Here is a 19,333-nt window from a genome sequence, read left to right as displayed (position 1 = left end):
CCAGTATATCCCATGTAAAGCCCTCCCAACCATTGAGTACATCTACATGAAATGTTGCTGAAGGAAAGCAGCATCCATCATCAAAGATCCTCACCACCCAGGCCATGCTATTTTCTTGCTGGTGCCATCAGGTGGAAGGTATAAGTACCTCAGGACTCACATCACCAGGTTCAAGAACAATTACTACTGTTCAAACATCAGGCTCTTAAACAAAAAGGGATAACTACACTCATCCTATTTCTGGTGTTCCCACAACTGATGATCTCACTTTAAGGACTTTATCTTGTTATTTATTTATATTTGCATTTGCACAGTTTGTTGTTCATTGATATTGTTTACGGTTACTGTTCTATGGATTTGCTAAGTACACTTGCAGAAAAAGAATTACAGGGTTGTCTGTGGTGACATGTATGAACACTGATAATAAATTTTGCTTTTAACTTTGAACCATAGGAGTACAATGATGAGAGCAAAAGAAGTCCATTCGGTCCCCATATCTGCTGCTATGGCTAACCTAACTCAATGTCATTTTCTGACCTATCCCCATATCCCTGATTAGTCAAATATCCAGAAATCTCTTAATCTCAGTTTTGAATGCAATCAATGATCCTGTTAATCCCCAGACCATCAGGGATTTGCCACTATTTGAGTTTTTAGTAAAACTTCTCATTGCAGTCCTAGATGGCCTTATTTTGACATAAATTTCTTAAAGGTTCAACAGTTGCTATATGTTTTGTATGCCCCACTATAGACTGATTTACAATGTATTTGTGGTAATAGCAATGCCTCGGATAAGCAGCTGTATTTCTAATTCTGGTTTGGACATACCACCTCTAGATGGACCCATCTTCCTTCACTATTTTGTTCATAACTTGGATGGATCTCTTCAATAATACGAATGTTTGGTTATTATATAATATAACATAAATAGAATGACAAGAAATATTCCACTAGTCATGCCATCTCTGTGATGGAAACAAATTTAACATTTCAGATTAGTGCCCTGATGGGATGTCTAATTTCCGTTGTTTTGTGTTTTAATTAATATGCAGAAGATACCTTGATGGAACTAGGTGCATGAGAGATTTGGGTTTCTTGCCATTCTAAATTATTGGTAAATGGCTTACTCTGACAGACTTAAGGCATATATTGCCATTACCCAGTCTGTCTGTGTAAACCGCCTAACCCTAGGGGTCCAGTAGACAGAGCATCAGGGTGATTGAACAAACAAGTTGGAAGATTATGAAGTTGTTTTCTAATGTGTATTTAGGGACTCAAGTGCAAGAACAGATTATTCGTACAAACCAGCGGTCTAAACCTGCAGCACTGTCAATAATGAACCTGTCTGTTTGCATGCAGCAACAGATGAAATTCAAGGATGGGTTGGCAAGTATCTCACATGATTTCTCAAAAACTTTCCACTATCCACAAGATATAAGCCAGTGAAGGGAAATTCTTTCCTTGGCTGTTCACATCCAGCTCCACACTTGGGATGCTCAACACCATCCGAGACAAAGCAGCTCAACTGATCCATTTTTCATTTTTCTGTTTCTCAGAATTTCCAGCATATTCAAATTCCTTCCATCACAGTGGTGGCCACCCCCATAATAATTGAGAAGCATTGCACCTATGGTTCTTGGTAGCATCTTAGAGTCATGGTGGTGGTGTACATAGAAAAAGGTCCATTTGGCACACCAAGTCCATCAATCACCCATTTGCACTCGGCTTACATTAACCCACTTTTTTCCTCTTCTCATCTTCCTTCAATTCCTCCCAAATTCCCACCACTTTTAATTCCACTTTAAATTCCCATCAAATTATAGCAGATAGTTAACCCATCAATCTGCTCATTGTCAAAATGAGAGCTCAATGCTCGTTCCACAAGGTTTAAGAGGGAGAATAACAGTATACCTGTGCGAATCCCCACCGTATCTGGCAACCCCGTGATCTCTGTCTTGGATGCTAGTTAACCTATTATTCTGCTCATTGTCAAAATGTGGGAGAAGTTTGAACATCCAGAAGGACCTCGTAGTTGTCAAGAAAGTGCAGTCATGAGGCCGCTTCAGAGTCAGGATTAAACCCACATCTCTGGTGCTGTGAAGCAGTGGATCTACCAGCTTCCACTGCCAAACCCAGCAAGAAAGACAAGGGCAAAAGCAAATGAAAATACAGTGCTCAAGATCTCATTGAATTTTTTGAGGATGTGGCTAAACATATTGAAGGTACAGCAGTAGATTTCAATAAGGTGCCCCATGCAAGGCTTATTGAGAAAGTAAGGAGGACATTGTGTTGTGGATCCAGAACTGGCTTGCACACAGAAGGTAAAGAGTGGTTGTAGACTGGTCATATTCTTCATGGATGTCGGTGACCAGTGGTGTGCCTCAGGGATCTCTTCTCAAACCCTTCTCTTTGTGATTTTTATAAATGACCTGGATGAGGAAATGGAGGGATGGGTTAGTAAGTTTGCTGATGACACAAAGGTTGGGGGTGTTGTGAAGGGCTGTCAGAAGCTACAGCAGGACATCGATAGGATGTAAAATTAGGCAGAGAAGTGACATGTAGTTCAACCCAGATCAGGGTGAGATGGTTCAGTTTGGTAGGTCACATATGATGCCACAATATAGTATTAATGGTAAGACTCTTGGCAGTGTGGAGGATCAGAGGGATCAATGGGGTGCATTGGCCTTCATCAACCATGGGTTTGAGTTCAAGATCCGAGAGGTAATGTTGCAGGTATATAGGACCCTGGTCAGACCCCACTTGGAGTACTGTGCTCAGTTCTGGTCACCTCACTACAGGAAGGATGTGGAAACTATAGAAAGGGTTCAGAGGAGATTTACAAGGATGTTGCCTAAATTGGGGAGCATGCCTTATGAGAATAGGTTGAGTGAACTTGGCCTTTTTTCCTTAGAGCGAAGGAGGATGAGAGGTTACCTGATAGAGGTGTATAAGATGATGAGAGGCATTGATTGTGTGGATAGTTAGAAGCTTTTTCCCAGAGCTGAAATGGCTAACACAAGAGGGCACAGTTTTAAGGTGCTTGGAAGTAGGTACAGAGAAGATGTCAGGGATAAGTTTTTAATGTAGAGAGTGGTAAGTGCGTGGAATGGGCTGCCGGCGACCATGTTGGAGGCGGATACAATAGGGTCCTTTAAGAGGCAACTGGATAGGCACATGGAGCTTAGAAAAATAGAGGGCTACGGGTAACCCAAGTTAATTTCTAAAGTAAGTACAAAAGTACATGTTCGACACAGCATTGTGGGCCGAAGGGCCTGTATTGTGCTGTAGGTTTTCTATGTCCATCCTCTTGGCATATTCACCTGACTTGGAACTGCCACCTTTCCTTCTTTGTTACTGAATGATAGTCCAGGACTCCTGATCCTGAAATATATTTTCACCTTATCACTATCCGTACAGAAAGGTGGCTCACTTTCACCTTCTAAATGGCATGGGTAATAAATACTTGTGAAGTGATATTTAAAGCATTTTGTTGCACCCACAAATTTGTGCAGAACCTAATGTTCCCCTGGTGTGTGCACCATATAAAAATTGACCCTGTGATTCATCCGAGTTCATTATACCTCAGTCCCAAGTCAACGCCTCAGTCGTGCATGATTCTGGAAATGCAAAATGGAACTTGAGGACTTTGCCTCATAATACGAAACCCATTCAATGAATAGAAGCCTTTATTGTTGACATATTTTTGCATTATTTGTTTATTTTGTAATTTATAGTAAGTTTATGACTTTGTACTGTACTGCAGCCATGAAAACACATTTCATGACACATAAATTGGTGATAATTTTAATTCTGATTCTGAGATGAATGGATACATCGTAGTAACCCTTGAGTGAAGTCAACGGGTAGTGGGGAGTCAATAATGTTTGCCAGTCCCATTGCTAGTCTTTTAGTGGTCAAATCAGACAAAATAATTTCTTCAAGGACACAGTGAACCCCTCTGAGCAGCAAAGTGAGGGAAGTGTTGTGTTATGGCCACTTGGAATGGAAGATGAATGTCAACATGATGCTGATCTCCAGGAATGAGTACAGTCCAGGCCTAAGAGTATGGCCAAATGTCTTCCAGTAGAACACCAGACTTGTGATGACACTCTAGAAAATTTGAGAAATTTAGATAGGCTGCACTATGTGAAGACTCACTTTAAGTGATAGTTTGTGCCTCTATTTACTTCCTGTCCTAAATATCCCTGGTAGACCTGATGTTTCTGCTGAGATACCAATGTGAATCAGAATCAGAAAAAGGTTTCTTATCAGTGATGTATGCCATAAAAATTGTTATTTTGCAGAAGCAGTACAATGCATGACATAAAAATTACTTTGAATTACAAAAATTAATAAATAGAGTAGAAGACAAATAATGAAGTGTTTTTCATGGGTTTGTGGACTATTCCGTGGCGGAGCCGAAGAATCTGCTCTTAAAATGTTGAGTGTGGGTCTTCAGGCTACTGTATCTTCTGTCTGGTTGTAGCAACAAGAAGAGGTCATGTCCCAGACAATGTGTCCTTTATGATGGATGACACATTTTTCAGGCACCGCCTCTTGAAGATGTACGCGATGGTGGGAAGGGTTGTGCCCGTGATGGAAATGGTTGAGTCTACACCCTCTTCAGCCTCTTAGAATCTGTGCATTGTAGCCTCCTAGAATCTGTGCATTGTAGCCTCCATACCAGGTGATGATGCAAGCACTCAGAATTCTCTCCAAATCTACAAAAATTTGCAAGACTCTTTGGTGACAGATAAAATCTCTTCTAACTTTTAATGAAGTAGAACTGCTGATATGCCATCTTCTGATTTCATCAACGTGTTGGGCCAAGATAGATGTTGACATCCATGAACTTGAAGCTTTTCCACTGCTGACCCCTGAATGAGAACTGGTGTGTGGTCTCTGACTTCCCCTTCCTGAAGTCCTCAATCTGCTCTTTGGTCTTGCTGACGCTGAGGATATTGTTGCAACGCCAGTCAACCACTTCTGTACACATCCTCATCACTATCAAAGATTCTGCCCATGACAGTGGTATTATTAGTAAATTTATAAATGGAGTTTGAGCCGTGCATACCCACACGGTCATGTGTAGAGAGAGTCGATCAACCACACATCCTTGATTGTCAGTAAAGAGGAGATTTTATTACCAATCTGTATTGACTGCTCTGATAATGAAGTTGAGGATCCAGTTGCAGAGGGAGATACAGAGGTCCAGGTTTTGAAGCTCTTTATTAGCACTGAGGGGGTGATGGTGTCGAATGCTGAGCTGTAATCCATAAACAGCTGTATCTTTTACATTTCTCCAGGTGCATCAAAGTTGAAACTAGAAGATCCACTGCTTCACAGCACCAGAGACATGGGTTCAATCCTGACTTTGAAGTGGTCTCTTATGTCTTTGCACTTTCTTGACAACTACATGGGGTCCTTCTGGATGTTCAATTTTCTCCCACATTTTGACAATGAGCAGATTGATAGGTTAACTAGCCTCCAAGACCGAGATCATGGGGTTGCCAGATGCTGTGGGGATTCGCACAGGTGTACTGTTAATCTCCCTTTTAAAGTGTGCAGAATGAGCACTGAGCTCATCGAGGAGTGAAGCACCTCTGCCATTTGTGCTGTTAGATTTTACCTTATAGGAAGTGCATGCTATTATACAACATTATGATTGTTTAGGAACGGTATGTGAACTGTCAAAGGTGTTTCAGCAGTCCACAATCAGTCATCGAGCTACCCAGTAATGTCTCCCAGTGAAAGTGAACTGTCCTTTTTAATAGCAAGGAAAGCTCCTTGTTCTGAAACACGAATTGCTGATGAAATTTAGCATGTCAGATGCATCTGTAGAGAGAAACCATGGATATTTTGGGTCAAGACCTTTCAGCTGGACTCAAGTACATAGTATCGATGAGAGAGCCAGAATAAATGTATAAGAGGAAGGGGTGGAGCAAGAGCTGGTGAGCACTGGGGATCTGAGTACTTCATCAGAGACAGAAAGGGATGGAAGGGAAGCAGATGACCTGAAATTGGAGAATTCAATGTTCAAGCGTTGTAACCTCCTCCCCTCTGTCTAGTACTTGAAAAAGATCCAGCGTTGCGGGGGATTAGTGATTTGGAATTCACTTATGCAGTTTTTTTCTGTGTGAAGTAAAATTCTGCACAAACAGAAAACAGATGATGAGCAACCCAATTCAAAGGCAGCATTGCACAATAGAGCAGAGTGCCATTCTGATAGTATAAACACAAGAAATTCTGCAGATGCTGGAAATTCAAAGCAGCATACACAAAATGCTGGAGGAACTCAGCAGTCCATGGAAATTGACAAGGAGTTGATGTTTCAGGCCGAGACCCTTCTTCAGTATTGGAAAAGAAGGAGAGGCTGCCAGAATAAAAATGATGAGGGGTGGAGAATAAGAATAGCTAGAAGGTGATAGGTAAAGCCAGATGAGTGGGAAAGGTCAAGGGCTGAGGAAGAAGGAACCTGAGAGGAGAGGAGAGTTGACCACAGGAGAAAAGGAAGGAGGAGGGGCACCAGGAGGTGATAGGCAGGTGAGAACTGGTAAGTTGGAATATAAGGTGCTGCTCATCCTCCCTGAGGGTGGTCTGATTGTGGCACAAGAGGAGACGATAGAGTGACATGTCAGAACTTGAATGGGAATTGGAATTCGAATATTGGGTCACTGGGAAGTTCCACCTTTGGTGGATGGAGCAGAAGGGCTCAACGAAGCAGTCCCCAAATTTACATTGTAGGGGAGACTGCATCGTAAGCACCAGATACAATAGACGAGCCCAGCAGATTCACAGATGTAGTGCTGCCTTCCCTGGAAGGACTATTTGGGGCCTTGAATGGAGGTGAGGGAGGAGGTGAATGGGCAGGTGTAGCACTTTGGCAGCTTGCAGGTTAAGTGCCGGGAGGGACAAATGGAGGGAGCAATCCCTATGGAATGCCGAAAGTGGAGAAGAAGATGTGTTTAGCGGTAGGATCCCTTTGGAGATGGCGGAAGTTGCGGAGAATGATACGTTGGATACGGATGCTCATGGGATGGTAGGTAAGGACAAGAGGAACTCGATCACTGTTAAAGCGGCGGGAAAATGGGGTGAGCGTGGGTGCCTGGGAAATGGAGGAGATGGAGGTGAAGGCAGTATCATTGGTGAAGGAAAGTGACTGACATTCCCACCTGACATGTTGGTCCAAGGCCTCCTCTTGTGTTCCAATGAAACCACCCACAGATTGGAGGAGCAACACCTTATATCCATCTGGGTAGCCTCCAACGTGATGGTACAAATATCAATTTCTCCTTTCAGTAAAAATAGATTCCCCTCCCCTCTTCTTCTATTCCACACTCTAGCCTCATAACTCTTCTCACCTGCCTCTTATCTCCCCTTGGGTCCCCTCCTCCTTCCCTTTCTCCTATCGTTCACTTTCCTCTCCAGTCAGATTCCTTGCTCTCCAGCCCTTTATCCTTCTCACCCACCTGGCTTCACCTATCACCTTCTTGTTATCCTCCTTCCCCTCCCCCCAACTTCTTATTCTGCTGTCTTCACCCCTTCCTTCCCAGTCCCAAAGAAGGATCTGGGTTTGAAATGCCGACTATTTATTCAATTCTGCCTGACCTGCTGAGACCCTCCGGCATTCTGTGTTGATTCTGCTAGTATTATCTTGCTCACTTCATTATTTATCTTGTGTGAGGATGCTCTGATCTCCCAATGTGACCCTCAGCCTGTTTAATTATCACTGCCTGCAGCAACTCTAGCTTCTGCGCTGAGGTTCTTTTGCTCCAATGCTTGAACATCCTTAGTTAACAATTACCACTGCCTGACCACATGTATTGCAAAGTGTACCGCCAGCTGAGTGGATAAAATATAAATAGCTAAAAACACACAGCATGTCAGGCAGTATCTTTGGATTGAGAAACAGCTCTGAGACCCTTTGTCAGAACTGAGAAAGAGAAGGACAAATTGATTCTCAGTAGTTGAGAGGGTGGAGGAGGGATGGGCAGAACAAAGGGAATATTCTTGCTAAGACATGACCAGCTGGGTCAATTGGGGCAGCTTGAGTACAAATTACACTCACATTATGCTTATTGTGTAGGATTTTATTTCCCTCAACTTGCACTAATTTCATTTTGTTTATTTCTATTTGTTTTGTCATGTAAGTCATGTAGATTTATATTCATTTCAAGTCAAGTTGCTTTTTATTGTCATTGTGACCATAAACTGCTGGTACAGTACACAACATTCCTCCAGGACCCTGGTGCTACATGAAACAACACAAAACTACACTAGACTATGTGAGACAGCTCAAGGCTACACTAGACTACGTAAAACAACACAAAAACTACACTAGACTACAGACCTACACAGGACTACATGAAGTGCACAAAACGGTGCAGGGCAGTACAGTAATTAATTAATAATTAATGAACAAGACAATGGGCACAGAAGAGGACAAATTTCAATCTAATAAAAATGATGTAGAGATCAGTCTAGAGTCTGAATATTGAGGAGTCTGATGGCTTGTGGGAATTTAAGTTCATGTTAGTTATGTTGGTCATGTTATGGTGCTGCTGCTGCTGCAGAAAACTTATTTTCATGACAATTATACCTTGGGTATTATGCCCATGCCAATAAACTTGAACTTGAACTCCGTCTTTGAAATGTGATGTTAACAGTAAGATGGTGGGACATACCTGGCAGGCCAGTCTAGAGAAGCAAAAATAAAAACTGAGCCAAAATGTTGACAGGCAGAAATGATTATTTCTGAAATACACAGACGGAAAGAGAGAGCTATCTAAAGCAGGAGAATTTGGCGCTAAGTCTGAAACATGACCAAGCAGAGGATGAGGTGCTGTTCCTCAAACTTGCACTGACAGGAAGGTCAGGGTGGGTGAGGGAAGGTGAATTAAAATGACAAGAAACTAAAAGCTCGAGTCCCCCACTGCGGACTGAACAGTGGTGCTCCTGAAATACAGTGAATGGGAGTGTGGGGTAATGCATATTGGGAGGAAGAACGTAGATGCAGCTATGCTCCATCACCATTACTGGGGCACGGGCCACCAACAGTAGTTTGCCAGAGTTGGCTTTTCTGGGCCAGTCTTTCACATTGCCCCAAGATGGAGCCTATCTTCCTCTCCCAGGGATGAGCTCTTTGGAGATTGTTCGCATTTCTGTAGCTCTGTATTTTTTTTGAGGGGTTTGCTAGCTCCATGACCAACCCTCTTCCTTTCACAGCCAGGCTTGGGATGTTCAAGCGTTAATATAGGTGTGGACTAATTTCTAAATGGGGAGGAAAATCAGAAGCCAGAAGTGCAAAGGGACCTGGGAGTTCTAGTGCTGTACTGTATTCCCTTAAAAGTCACCTTTGCAGGTTAAGTTAGTAGTAAAGCAGGCAAATACAATGTTAGAATTCATCTCAAGAGGACTACAATATAAAAACAAGGATGTAATGCTGAGGCTCTATATGGTATTGGTCAAAACACATTGTAGTATTGTGAGAACTTTTGGGCCACATGTCTAAGGAGGTTGTGCTGCCCCTGGAGAGGGTCCAAAGTAGGTTGTGATCCCAGGAATTAAAGGCTTAACATATGAAGAGTGTTTGATACCTCTGGGCCTGTACTCAAAGGTTAAGAGAGATCTCATTGAAACCGACCATATACTGAAAGACTGAGTAGAGTGGATTTTCCATTAGTAGGAGAATCTAGGATCCAAAAGATCAGAATAAAGGGATTTCCCTTTATAAATGACATGAGGAGGAATTTATTTGGTTAGAAAGTGGTGAATCGGCAGAAATTGTTAAGTTTGTGATTGGTAAGGGGGTGGGTTATGTGATACAAGGAGAAGGCAGGAAAATATATTGATAAAAAATCAGTCACAATTAATGGTGGAGAAAACTCAATGGGCTGAATGGCCTAATTCTGCTCCTATACCTTATTATCTTATGCTCTTACGGTTTTATGGTTCTACAGAAACAATCATCCCGAACACAAAATGCTGGAGGAACTCAGCAGGTGAGGCAACATGTGTGGAGGGGAATAAAAAGTCAATGTTTCAGGTCAAGATCCTTCATCAGGGCTGGAAAAGAAGGGGGAAGAAGACAGAATAAGAAGGTTTGGGGGAGGGGAGATGAACTGAGAAGCAGTAAGGTGATAGATGGACTGCACTCAAAGTTGGAATTAAATAACTTTGAGTACTGTAATTTAATATTAATGGCACTAGGTGGCAGAACAATCCATATTTTCCCAAGTTTTGCTGGTGTTTCTGTAGCTTTCTAAAGTTTTATAAGCTCATAGAAAAATTTTCTTGACATCCGAATTATACTTTAATGTTTTATTGTAGTAATCATCACTCATCTTGCTTTCCTCTGCTTTTGCAAATCCAACCATATCACAATTTCTTTGTGAGAGGATTAATCTGCCTTTGCTGCTGGCTCTTCTATGGATATGTTAAATGGTAAAGGATAAATTTTCCTGAAATTTTAACTAAATTATCAATGAAAATTTAAGTAGTCTAGCTGTAGCTTTCTAAAGTTTTATAAGCTCATAGAAAAATTTTCTTGACATCCAAATTATACTTTAATGTTTTATTGTAGTAATCATCACTCATCTTGCTTTCCTCTGCTTTTGCAAATCCAACCATTTCACAATTTCTTTGTGAGAGGATTAATCTGCCTTTGCTGCTGGCTCTTCTATGGATATGTTAAATGGTAAAGGATAAATTTTCCTGAAATTTTAACTAAATTATCAATGAAAATTCAAGTAGTCTAGCTCTATTCTGGTAATATTTCAATGGTTTTGCTGTTCTAACGGCCTCTAGTCATTATTAGAAGTATCAAAGATTGTTAAGTATAAATCCAATCAATGATACTCCCACAGTGAATGACAGATAATCTTGCAAGTTTGAATCAATAATTATTTAATTAACTACATACATTTATATAATGCCTTCAACAAATAAAATGTTTTGAGGTGTTTTAAAGGAGCATAAACTGTCAAAAAATTGGTATTGTCAAGAAGCAAGTTATGAGGACGGATGGAAAAGAATCACAGACTAAGGAGCAGGAGAAGGCTATTCAGCCCTTGGAACCTGCTACACTTTTCAATATGATCATAACTGATCATCCAAATTCAGTAGTCTATTCCATCTTTCTTTCTGATCCCTTGATCCCTCTTGCTCTCAGAAAGATATCCAATACTTTCTTATGAATGATGTTTATATGATGCCATGTTCCTGTGAACCTGCTCCAAGTAAGATTTTCATTACACTCCCTGGGAAAAAGACTGTGCATATTCATTCTATTTACAGTACTGCACAAAAGTCTTAGGTATAAATATATCTAGGATGCCTAAGACTTTTGCACAGTACTGAATTTGGTAATGTGCAGCCGAGAGCGAGTTTGTAAATCTGGCAGGAACGAAGGATGTTAAGAATGGGGAGAGTGCATCGCTGAGGGAGGGGTGTGGGACAGATGGCAGAAAAGGAGTGCCAGGATGTGGCATGGGTGCTGACACACCAGGCAAGGTCATTTGATTCCAAACAATTGGTTTATTGATTATTACAGAATATCTCTCTGGTGCTTCCTGTTCTCTTCCCTCTCCCTTCCCTTTTTCCCAACCATGATTCCCCTCTCCCTGCCCCCTTCCCACTCTCAGTCCACCATAGAGAACCCATCAGAATCAGGTTTCTCATCACTCACATATGTCATGAAATTTGAGGGGTTTATTCTGCAGCACAGTACAAGCATGAAATTACTGAAAAGACAGTGTGTTGGGATCCAAGGCAAGAGCCAATTTCACTAGGACTCCGTGATGGTCACTCCTGTCTTGTTGGCGCTGAGGCCATGAAGACTTCCCCGGCTGATGTGCTCCATGCCAACTAATATGATGAACTTATTTCAATGCTTTGGGCCTACTCTGGGCTGCTCCAGGGTTCCAATCGAGGACTAAATTTGGTTTGGAATGTTGTTGTTCACTTCAATTATTTGCATGATTTGAGTTTTTTACCATTTCTCTTGAACATCAGGTGTTTTTTTTCTTTAGTTGAGTTCTTTCAGGTTTCTTGCTTCGTGGCTACTTGTAGGCAAGCAAATCTCAACGTTGTATAATTTATATATTCTTTGATAATAAATGTACTTTGAATTTGAATTACTACAGTAACCCTAGCTTTGTGTGTGTGCCTAAGATGTTTGCACAATACTGTGTGCCCTTCATGATTCTATACACCTCTATAAGATAATTCCTCATTCTCTTACACTCCTGTGAAAACAGTTCCAACCTGTTCAGCCTTCATAGCACAGTCGCTTAAGTCTTGGCAACATTCCATAAAACTCTGCACACTTTCCAGACCTATAGCAGCGTGACTACAACTGAACACAATATTCCAAACACAACCATCTTCTACATCGTGTAGAACTGCAACATAATATTCCATTTCCTATACCTTTAAAATTTTTGAAGGGTTCTATGAGACCTCCCCTCAGTTTTCTAAAGTCTAGTGAATATAAGCCTTATTGGCCCAACTTTTTTATTAGCCTATCCCGTCCCAGGAATCTGCCTGGTCACCAAACACTTCTAAATGTGGTAGATTTTAAACAGCATCTTCAAAGAACAAAATGCAGAGAAGAAAAGGAGTATTGGGAAATCCATCATATTCTATCCATTTCTCCTGCTTTAGATTAGATAACAAAGATTAGTTAGGAATATTTAATTATCTTTAAAGAGTTTTGTCTGTATTATTATTAAAATGTCTGAGTGAGATTCCTCCCTTCTTAAGCTGAGGGGCATTACCACCATCTTCCATAGAATGTTGTCAATATGTGTGGTAAAAATCAATACTTTTATTTGTTGCTACTGGAAATGCAGATGCCTTCATATAGAACAAATATGTAGAACTGACCATCATAGTCTGGTACATCTACATGACCTGTTTGTCTAGGTTTGAGTTTATCGTCAAGGGCATGCATACCCTATTCACTGCCACCCCATTGCCACACGCTGAGACAATGCAACCCTTTTATTGCATTTGAGCCCAAAAGAGAGCCCCCATCCACATATCAGTCCATCAGCAAGGCCACTTCATTCTACCTCTGTATTGTCACCCGCCTCTACTCCTACCACAGCTCATCTGATGCTGGAACACTCATGCATCTGTTTGTTCACTGTAGTTCACTATTGTGCCCAGCCTTTCAAGAGTCAGCTTCCTTAAATGTAAGGTCATCCAAAACTCGGTTCCATGTAGCTTGCATTAGAACCTATTCACCCAGCACTTCTGGGCCTGTTCCCTTCCAGTCTGGGACACTTCAATTTTAGCACTCTTGTGTCTATTTGGTAGTTATTCCTCTGTCTTCCCACTCCCTGTAACCCTCTCCAACCCTACAAACATCCAAAATCCCTGCACTCATCCAATGTTAGTCTTTTGTATTTCTAGATTGCTGTGCATTCAACAGTACATGGGTAATGCGGAAGAGGTTTTGAGGAGATTGGGTAAGAATTTTATTATCCAAGGGTGGCTGGAATCTGGATAACATTGCCTGGGTGGGTGGTAGAGGCAGATACACTTCACAAAATTCAATAAGTATTTGGATTCAATAACCAGGGCATAGATCGGTGGTTTCCAACGCGGGCGATATCCCTCTCCCCACTTCTCCGGAGCAATGAGAATTTCTAAGAGGACGATAAAAATAAAGGGGGCAGAGGGACTTTGAGTACAAAGAGAGGCCCCTGAGGGATTACAGGCTTCATCAAAGAAATAAAATACTTATTATAAACTTTTGATCCTCAGTGCCTCATAATTGCTTACAATCACATAATCACCTCATCTCATGCTCACCTACCGATCTCAACTTTTCTTGAAGCGTATCATAGTTGTTGAAAAGCAATATGACACTTCTGTATTTGGCATATCCTGAGCAATCTAGATTGAAGAAATCATGTTATTTCCTGGCCTGGCCTGTGCATTATTGCCATTCACTACTGTTAGCCAGTACGATTCCCATACTCTAATCATGCTGTGACACAGTTCTTGTGAATTAGGGTATGGCATTCTGAATCTGCCTTTTTGAATGGTCTTGACCACATTTCTCTATCCCATGGCCCAACTGAGATATTGCTGCCCCACTTTATGTACATTCAGGCAGAGAGACAGGATATGCCTGAGCTATTATGACATCATAACTTGCCCCTTTATTGATCACAGCATTTGAAGTTGTACTTAGCAAAAGGCTATTGACTGCGTGCAGTAATCCAAAAAGCAAAAGGCGGAAGCAGACCAAGAGAATAAGAAGTGTAGACAATATAGTGTGGAGTATCTACAATTGGATTTATACCAGCACCAAGCAGCCAACAATGTGTCTGTTGTGTGAAAGAGTTTTTTCAAATGAGGCAATGAAACTGTCCAGGCTCCTTGAACATTTAAAGATAACACACTCTGATAAGGCAAACAAGAACTTGCCTTACTTTGAGTCACTTTGTGAAAACTTTCAGAAATGGAAAATACTTCAAAATAACTTTGTCAGCACTTCACAGCATGACAGTGATGGTTCATACATCAATTCATTGCTTGTTGCTAAATTTGAAAAGCCGAATATATTTTGAAAAGAACTGATTCTGTCAGCAGTAAGGAAGTACAGAACTAAATAATCAAAGTGATTCCACTCAGTAACAGCTCTATTCAAAGACAAATGGATGAAATGTCTGAGAATGTGCAGGATACATTGTGCAACATATTGTACTTATCACAGCAGAATTTGCTCTGTAGTTGGATGAGTCAACCTTACCAGGAAACAGATCTTTGTTTCTTGATTATGATTACTTCAAAGAAGCTCAAAATATGACGAGAGTCCTTGATAAGGATGGTTTGGACCCAAATGCTGGAGTATCCAAGGCTAAGATTGAGATATGGATCAAGAATTGAGCACAAAACAAACACTAGATGATATCATTAGTACAACTTACGATGGAGCACTGTGTTGTGTAAATACTTAGTTCTTGGCACCCAAAACAAGAATGTCAATTAGCGGGACAGTCCTGAATCTTTGGTTCCTAAGGTAGTCATAGCCGAAGAGTAGTAAACCACAAATAGGAGCTCATCTAGGAGAGGGAAACTCCAATTACAAACCTCCGCTGCCTTGTGACTATACTCCCTCATGGGAAAGGCTTTGGGAGTAAACCCCAAGGAAAAAATCCGGAGTCAGGTCCCGAAGGCGGCTGACCGCTGTACCCAGCACTGGCACGACAACTCCTGTGACGCCTCTGACACCAAACTATATCGACTTTTGTCGTTCCTTTGGATCTGTCATCAGCATGGAGAGGGGGGGTCCCACTGCATTGGCAACAGACGGATCTCCTTATCAATTCTGCCCTGGCTTGCTCCCTGGAGAGGCCATCCCAGCTTCGCTTTATAGCGCCGGACAAACACGGGAAGCAGCAGTTACCGGTTAAAAGTCATAATGCTTGATTGGCGTAGAGCATGGCGCCCGAGGTTGCTTCTGATGGTGGGAGAAACCATCGTGTTTCAGTGGGCAGCCCCCAGCCAATAAGGTGCTGTCCTGCCACAGTCAGTCTTCCTCATTGGTTGCATGGGGATAATGGATTATTCCACGAAGAGCTGATTGTAACTAATGTGCCAGACAAGAAAGAAAACAAATTGAATAAGACAACTCCCCTCAAGTTGGGATGTTGGAAAGTTCGCACAATGATGACTAGACTTGACCAAAACCTCAAGGATATCGAAGATGCACGAGAAACAGTGGCCATTAACAATGAGCTACTGAGGCTCAAGGTAGATATAGCTGCCCTACAGGAAACACGTTTGGCGGATCCAGGTACGCTGAAGGAAAGGGGCAACACATTTTTCTGGCAGGGAAAGAACCAAGACAAGCCCCACGAGGATGGAATGGGTTTTGCCATTAGGAACTTCTTGTTGCAAATGGTGGAGCCACCAGAAAATGGATCTGAGTGATTTATGTCTTTCCGCTTACACACCAGTCATGGCCCAGTATCTCTCGTCAGTGTGTATGCCCCTACCTTGAACTCCACCTCTGAGGCAAAAGACATGTTCTACAACAAATTAGAAGCTGTTGTCAGTAATATTCCCAGTGATGAGCACCTCGTTCTCCTTGGTGACTTCAACGCCAGAGTGGGAGCCGATAACGATTCCTGGCTGTCTTGTCTTGGCCACTTTGGAATTGACAGAATAAATGACAATGGACAACGCCTCCTGGAGTTCTGCTCCTATCACGGCCTGTGTGTAACTAATTTCTACTTTCAGATGAAGTCGCAGTACAAGGTTTCATAGTGACATCCACATTCTAAACACTGGCACCAATTAGACAAGATCGTCACCAGGCACTCTTTCATCAACTCCGTACTAATCACCCGCTCATACCACAGTGCAGACTGCAATACGGATCATGATTTAGTATGCTGCAAGATCAAACTACGTTCGAAGAAAATCCAGCACTCCAAACAAACTGGAAAACCTCGCATCAACACAACAGAAATGAAACAGTCAGAAAAGGTTGAGCAGTTTGCCAAGTCAGTACAGGGTGCTATCACTACCTCCTCACAAGGAGACACTGCAACAGAATAATGGTCATACCATTGCGACTCCTTCCACGAATCAGCACTCTCTAACTTTGGAAGAAAGACCACAAAGAGCAGTGACTGGTTTGAGGCAAAGTCCAACATCAGGACTCCTGCCATCGAAGCCAAGCGTGCGGCTCTCACAAAGTACAAGCGCTCACTATCTGACCAAATACTCCAGGCTCTTCGAGCTGCTAGAAGCAAAGTGCAACAGACTGCAAGGCAATGCGCAAATGAGTACTGGCTCCAGCTCAGTGAGGACATTCAGACAGCAGCTGTGACAGGCAACATGAGATTAACGTATGATGGTATCAATAAGGCCCTTGGCCCATCGCAGAGCAAAACATCACCCCTGAAGTCATCCAGCGGTGAAATAATCACCAATAAAAGCAAGCAGATGCAACACTGGGCAGAACACTACTCTGAGCTCTACTCAAGGGAAAATGTTATTGTTAGCTCAGCCATTGATGCCACCGATTGTCTACCAATCATGGATGAACTCGAGTCCGTACCAACCATTGAGGACCTCAGCAAGGCAATTGACAGTCTGGCCCCAGGGAATGATGGGATTCCTCCAGACCTGATCAAATACTGCAAGAGCTCACTCCTCCAACCTTTACACAAGGTCCTCTGTCAGAGCTGGAAGGAAGGAGCTGTACACAGGAATGTGTGACTCCAAAATCGTCACTTTGTACAAGAACAAGGGTGATAGGAGCGGCTGCAACAACTACAGGGGTATCTCCCTCCTGAGTATTGTCGGCAAAGTCTTTGCTCGTGTAGCTCTCGCATGTCTACAAACTCTGGCAGAATGAGTCTACCCTGAGTCCCAACGTGGTTTTTGCGCAAGGAGGTCAACTGTTGACATGATTTTCTCACTCTGTCAACTCCAGGAGAAGGGCAGGGAACAACAGAAACCCCTGTATGTCACTTTCATCGACTTGACCAAGGCATTCGACCTTGTCAGCAGGGATGGGCTCTTTCAGATTCTCCTCAAGATCGCCTGTCCCCCGAAACTCCAAAGTATCATCAAGTCATTCCATGACGACATGAGGACTACTGTTCAGTACGATGGCAGCTCATCAGAACCCTTCGCTATTCGTAGTGGAGTCAAACAAGGATGCATGTTGGCCCCAACATTATTCGGCATCTTCTTCTCTATGCTATTGAAGCACGCATTTGGGACATTGACGGAAGGCATCTACATGCACACTCCATACACCGCTACAAAGACCAAGACTGCCTTGTACAATATATACATTATCAGCACCTTCCTGTATGGTAGCGAGACTTGGACCATCTACCCCAAACAAGAGAGGACACTCAATAGTCTTCACCTGTGCAGCCTTCGCCGCATCCTCATTACCTGGAGAGACAAAGTCCCAAACTCTGAGGTCCTCTCTCACGCTGGACTTCCCACAATGTTCACGCTTTTAAGACAATGGCTGGGCCACGACCGTCATATGAAGGATGGTAGACTTCCAAAGGACATCCTCACGGAGAACTAGCAACAGGCAAGAGGAATGTTGGTAGACCCCAGCTTCGCTTCAAGGACCTCTGCAAGCGTGACATGAAAACCTTAAAAATCAACACAGAGTGCTGGGAAGATACGGCAGATGACCACAACAAATGGCGAGGTACTCTTCAGCAACACCCAGAGCAAGGCGAAAGAGTGATCCTGAGTCAGTTTGAGGAGTGAAGAGCTAAACGGAGAGCACAGCAGAAAGCGGACAACAATTCCACAATGTCCTACACATACAGCAACTGTGGCAGAGCCTACTCTTCCAGGATCGGCCTCAATAGCCACAGTCGATGCTGCTTGACAAACTAGTGACTACCAGAGGTGCAGTACCCATGGTCGACCACGACTGACGGAGGCCACACCTGAATCTTTAAAGGGGCTGCACCAGCTCACCATATTCCAGAGATTTAGAGTGTCTAAACCCTGCAAGCTGGCATGATCGGGTGCATGTCATAACAGGATCCCCTCCCCTATGGCCAACTCTTGGCTCCTCAGGGAGACAATGATTGTAGTCACAGTTGAGAGTCAGATCCAAGATGTCCCTTTCAGGAACCTAGCACCATACCTCAGGTCCGAGACCTTCCAGTCCACAAGGAATTTCTGAACACCCTGAACAATTCGTGAATCCAAAATTCTTCTCGTGCTGAAAACCTATTCCCCATCGACAAACCTGGGCAGTAGCGGGACTGATGGTGGTGGAGCTAAAAGGCTGATGCTCACAGGTTTTAATTTGGAAATATGGAAAGTGGGGTTGATCTGGAGGGTCTTGCGGAGCTGTAAGGTGTAAGCCACTGGATTTACTTTCCCAAGAACCCCGAAGGGTACAATGAATTTGGGTGCCAATTTCCTGAACTTCATTCAGAGAGGCAAATTCTGTTGCCAAGGCTGTAAACTGGTCCGTGTCTTCTCTTGTAGTTAGGCTTTATTTCAGCCTTCCAGGTTGAAGCTAACAAAATCTCCCTTGCTCTAGTCCATTTCTCCTTGCAGCATCAGACTAGATCTTCAGCTGCAGGAATCTCAACCTCAGCCACATGCTCAGGGAAGAGTGGTGGAGAATACCCAAATAGGCATTCAAAATGGGACATCCCATGTGCTGAATACCATAAAGGGCTGTGAGTGACCTCTGCCCACACAAATAGTCATCCAGTCTTTCAGAGGCCAGGCACCTTAGGGCTTGTTCCAAATCTTGGTTCACCCACTCCATCAGGCCATTGGACTGCGGGTGAAACCCCAAGGGAAGAAT

The 19,333-nt window shown here is 42.8% G+C and overlaps 1 protein-coding gene across 3 annotated transcripts in view; it reads right to left on the bottom strand.

The window, feature by feature from the left end:
• LOC132402152 (uncharacterized) overlaps window positions 1-19,333 on the bottom strand; it is an 80,861-nt gene that overhangs the window by 11,506 nt on the left and 50,022 nt on the right. The window lies entirely within an intron of this gene.

The sequence above is a fragment of the Hypanus sabinus genome, chromosome 11 (assembly GCF_030144855.1).
Source record: "Hypanus sabinus isolate sHypSab1 chromosome 11, sHypSab1.hap1, whole genome shotgun sequence".
Taxonomy (NCBI): Eukaryota; Metazoa; Chordata; class Chondrichthyes; order Myliobatiformes; family Dasyatidae; genus Hypanus; species Hypanus sabinus.
The sequence above is the reverse complement of the archived record's forward strand: the minus strand, read 5'-3'. Positions and strand labels throughout refer to the sequence as shown.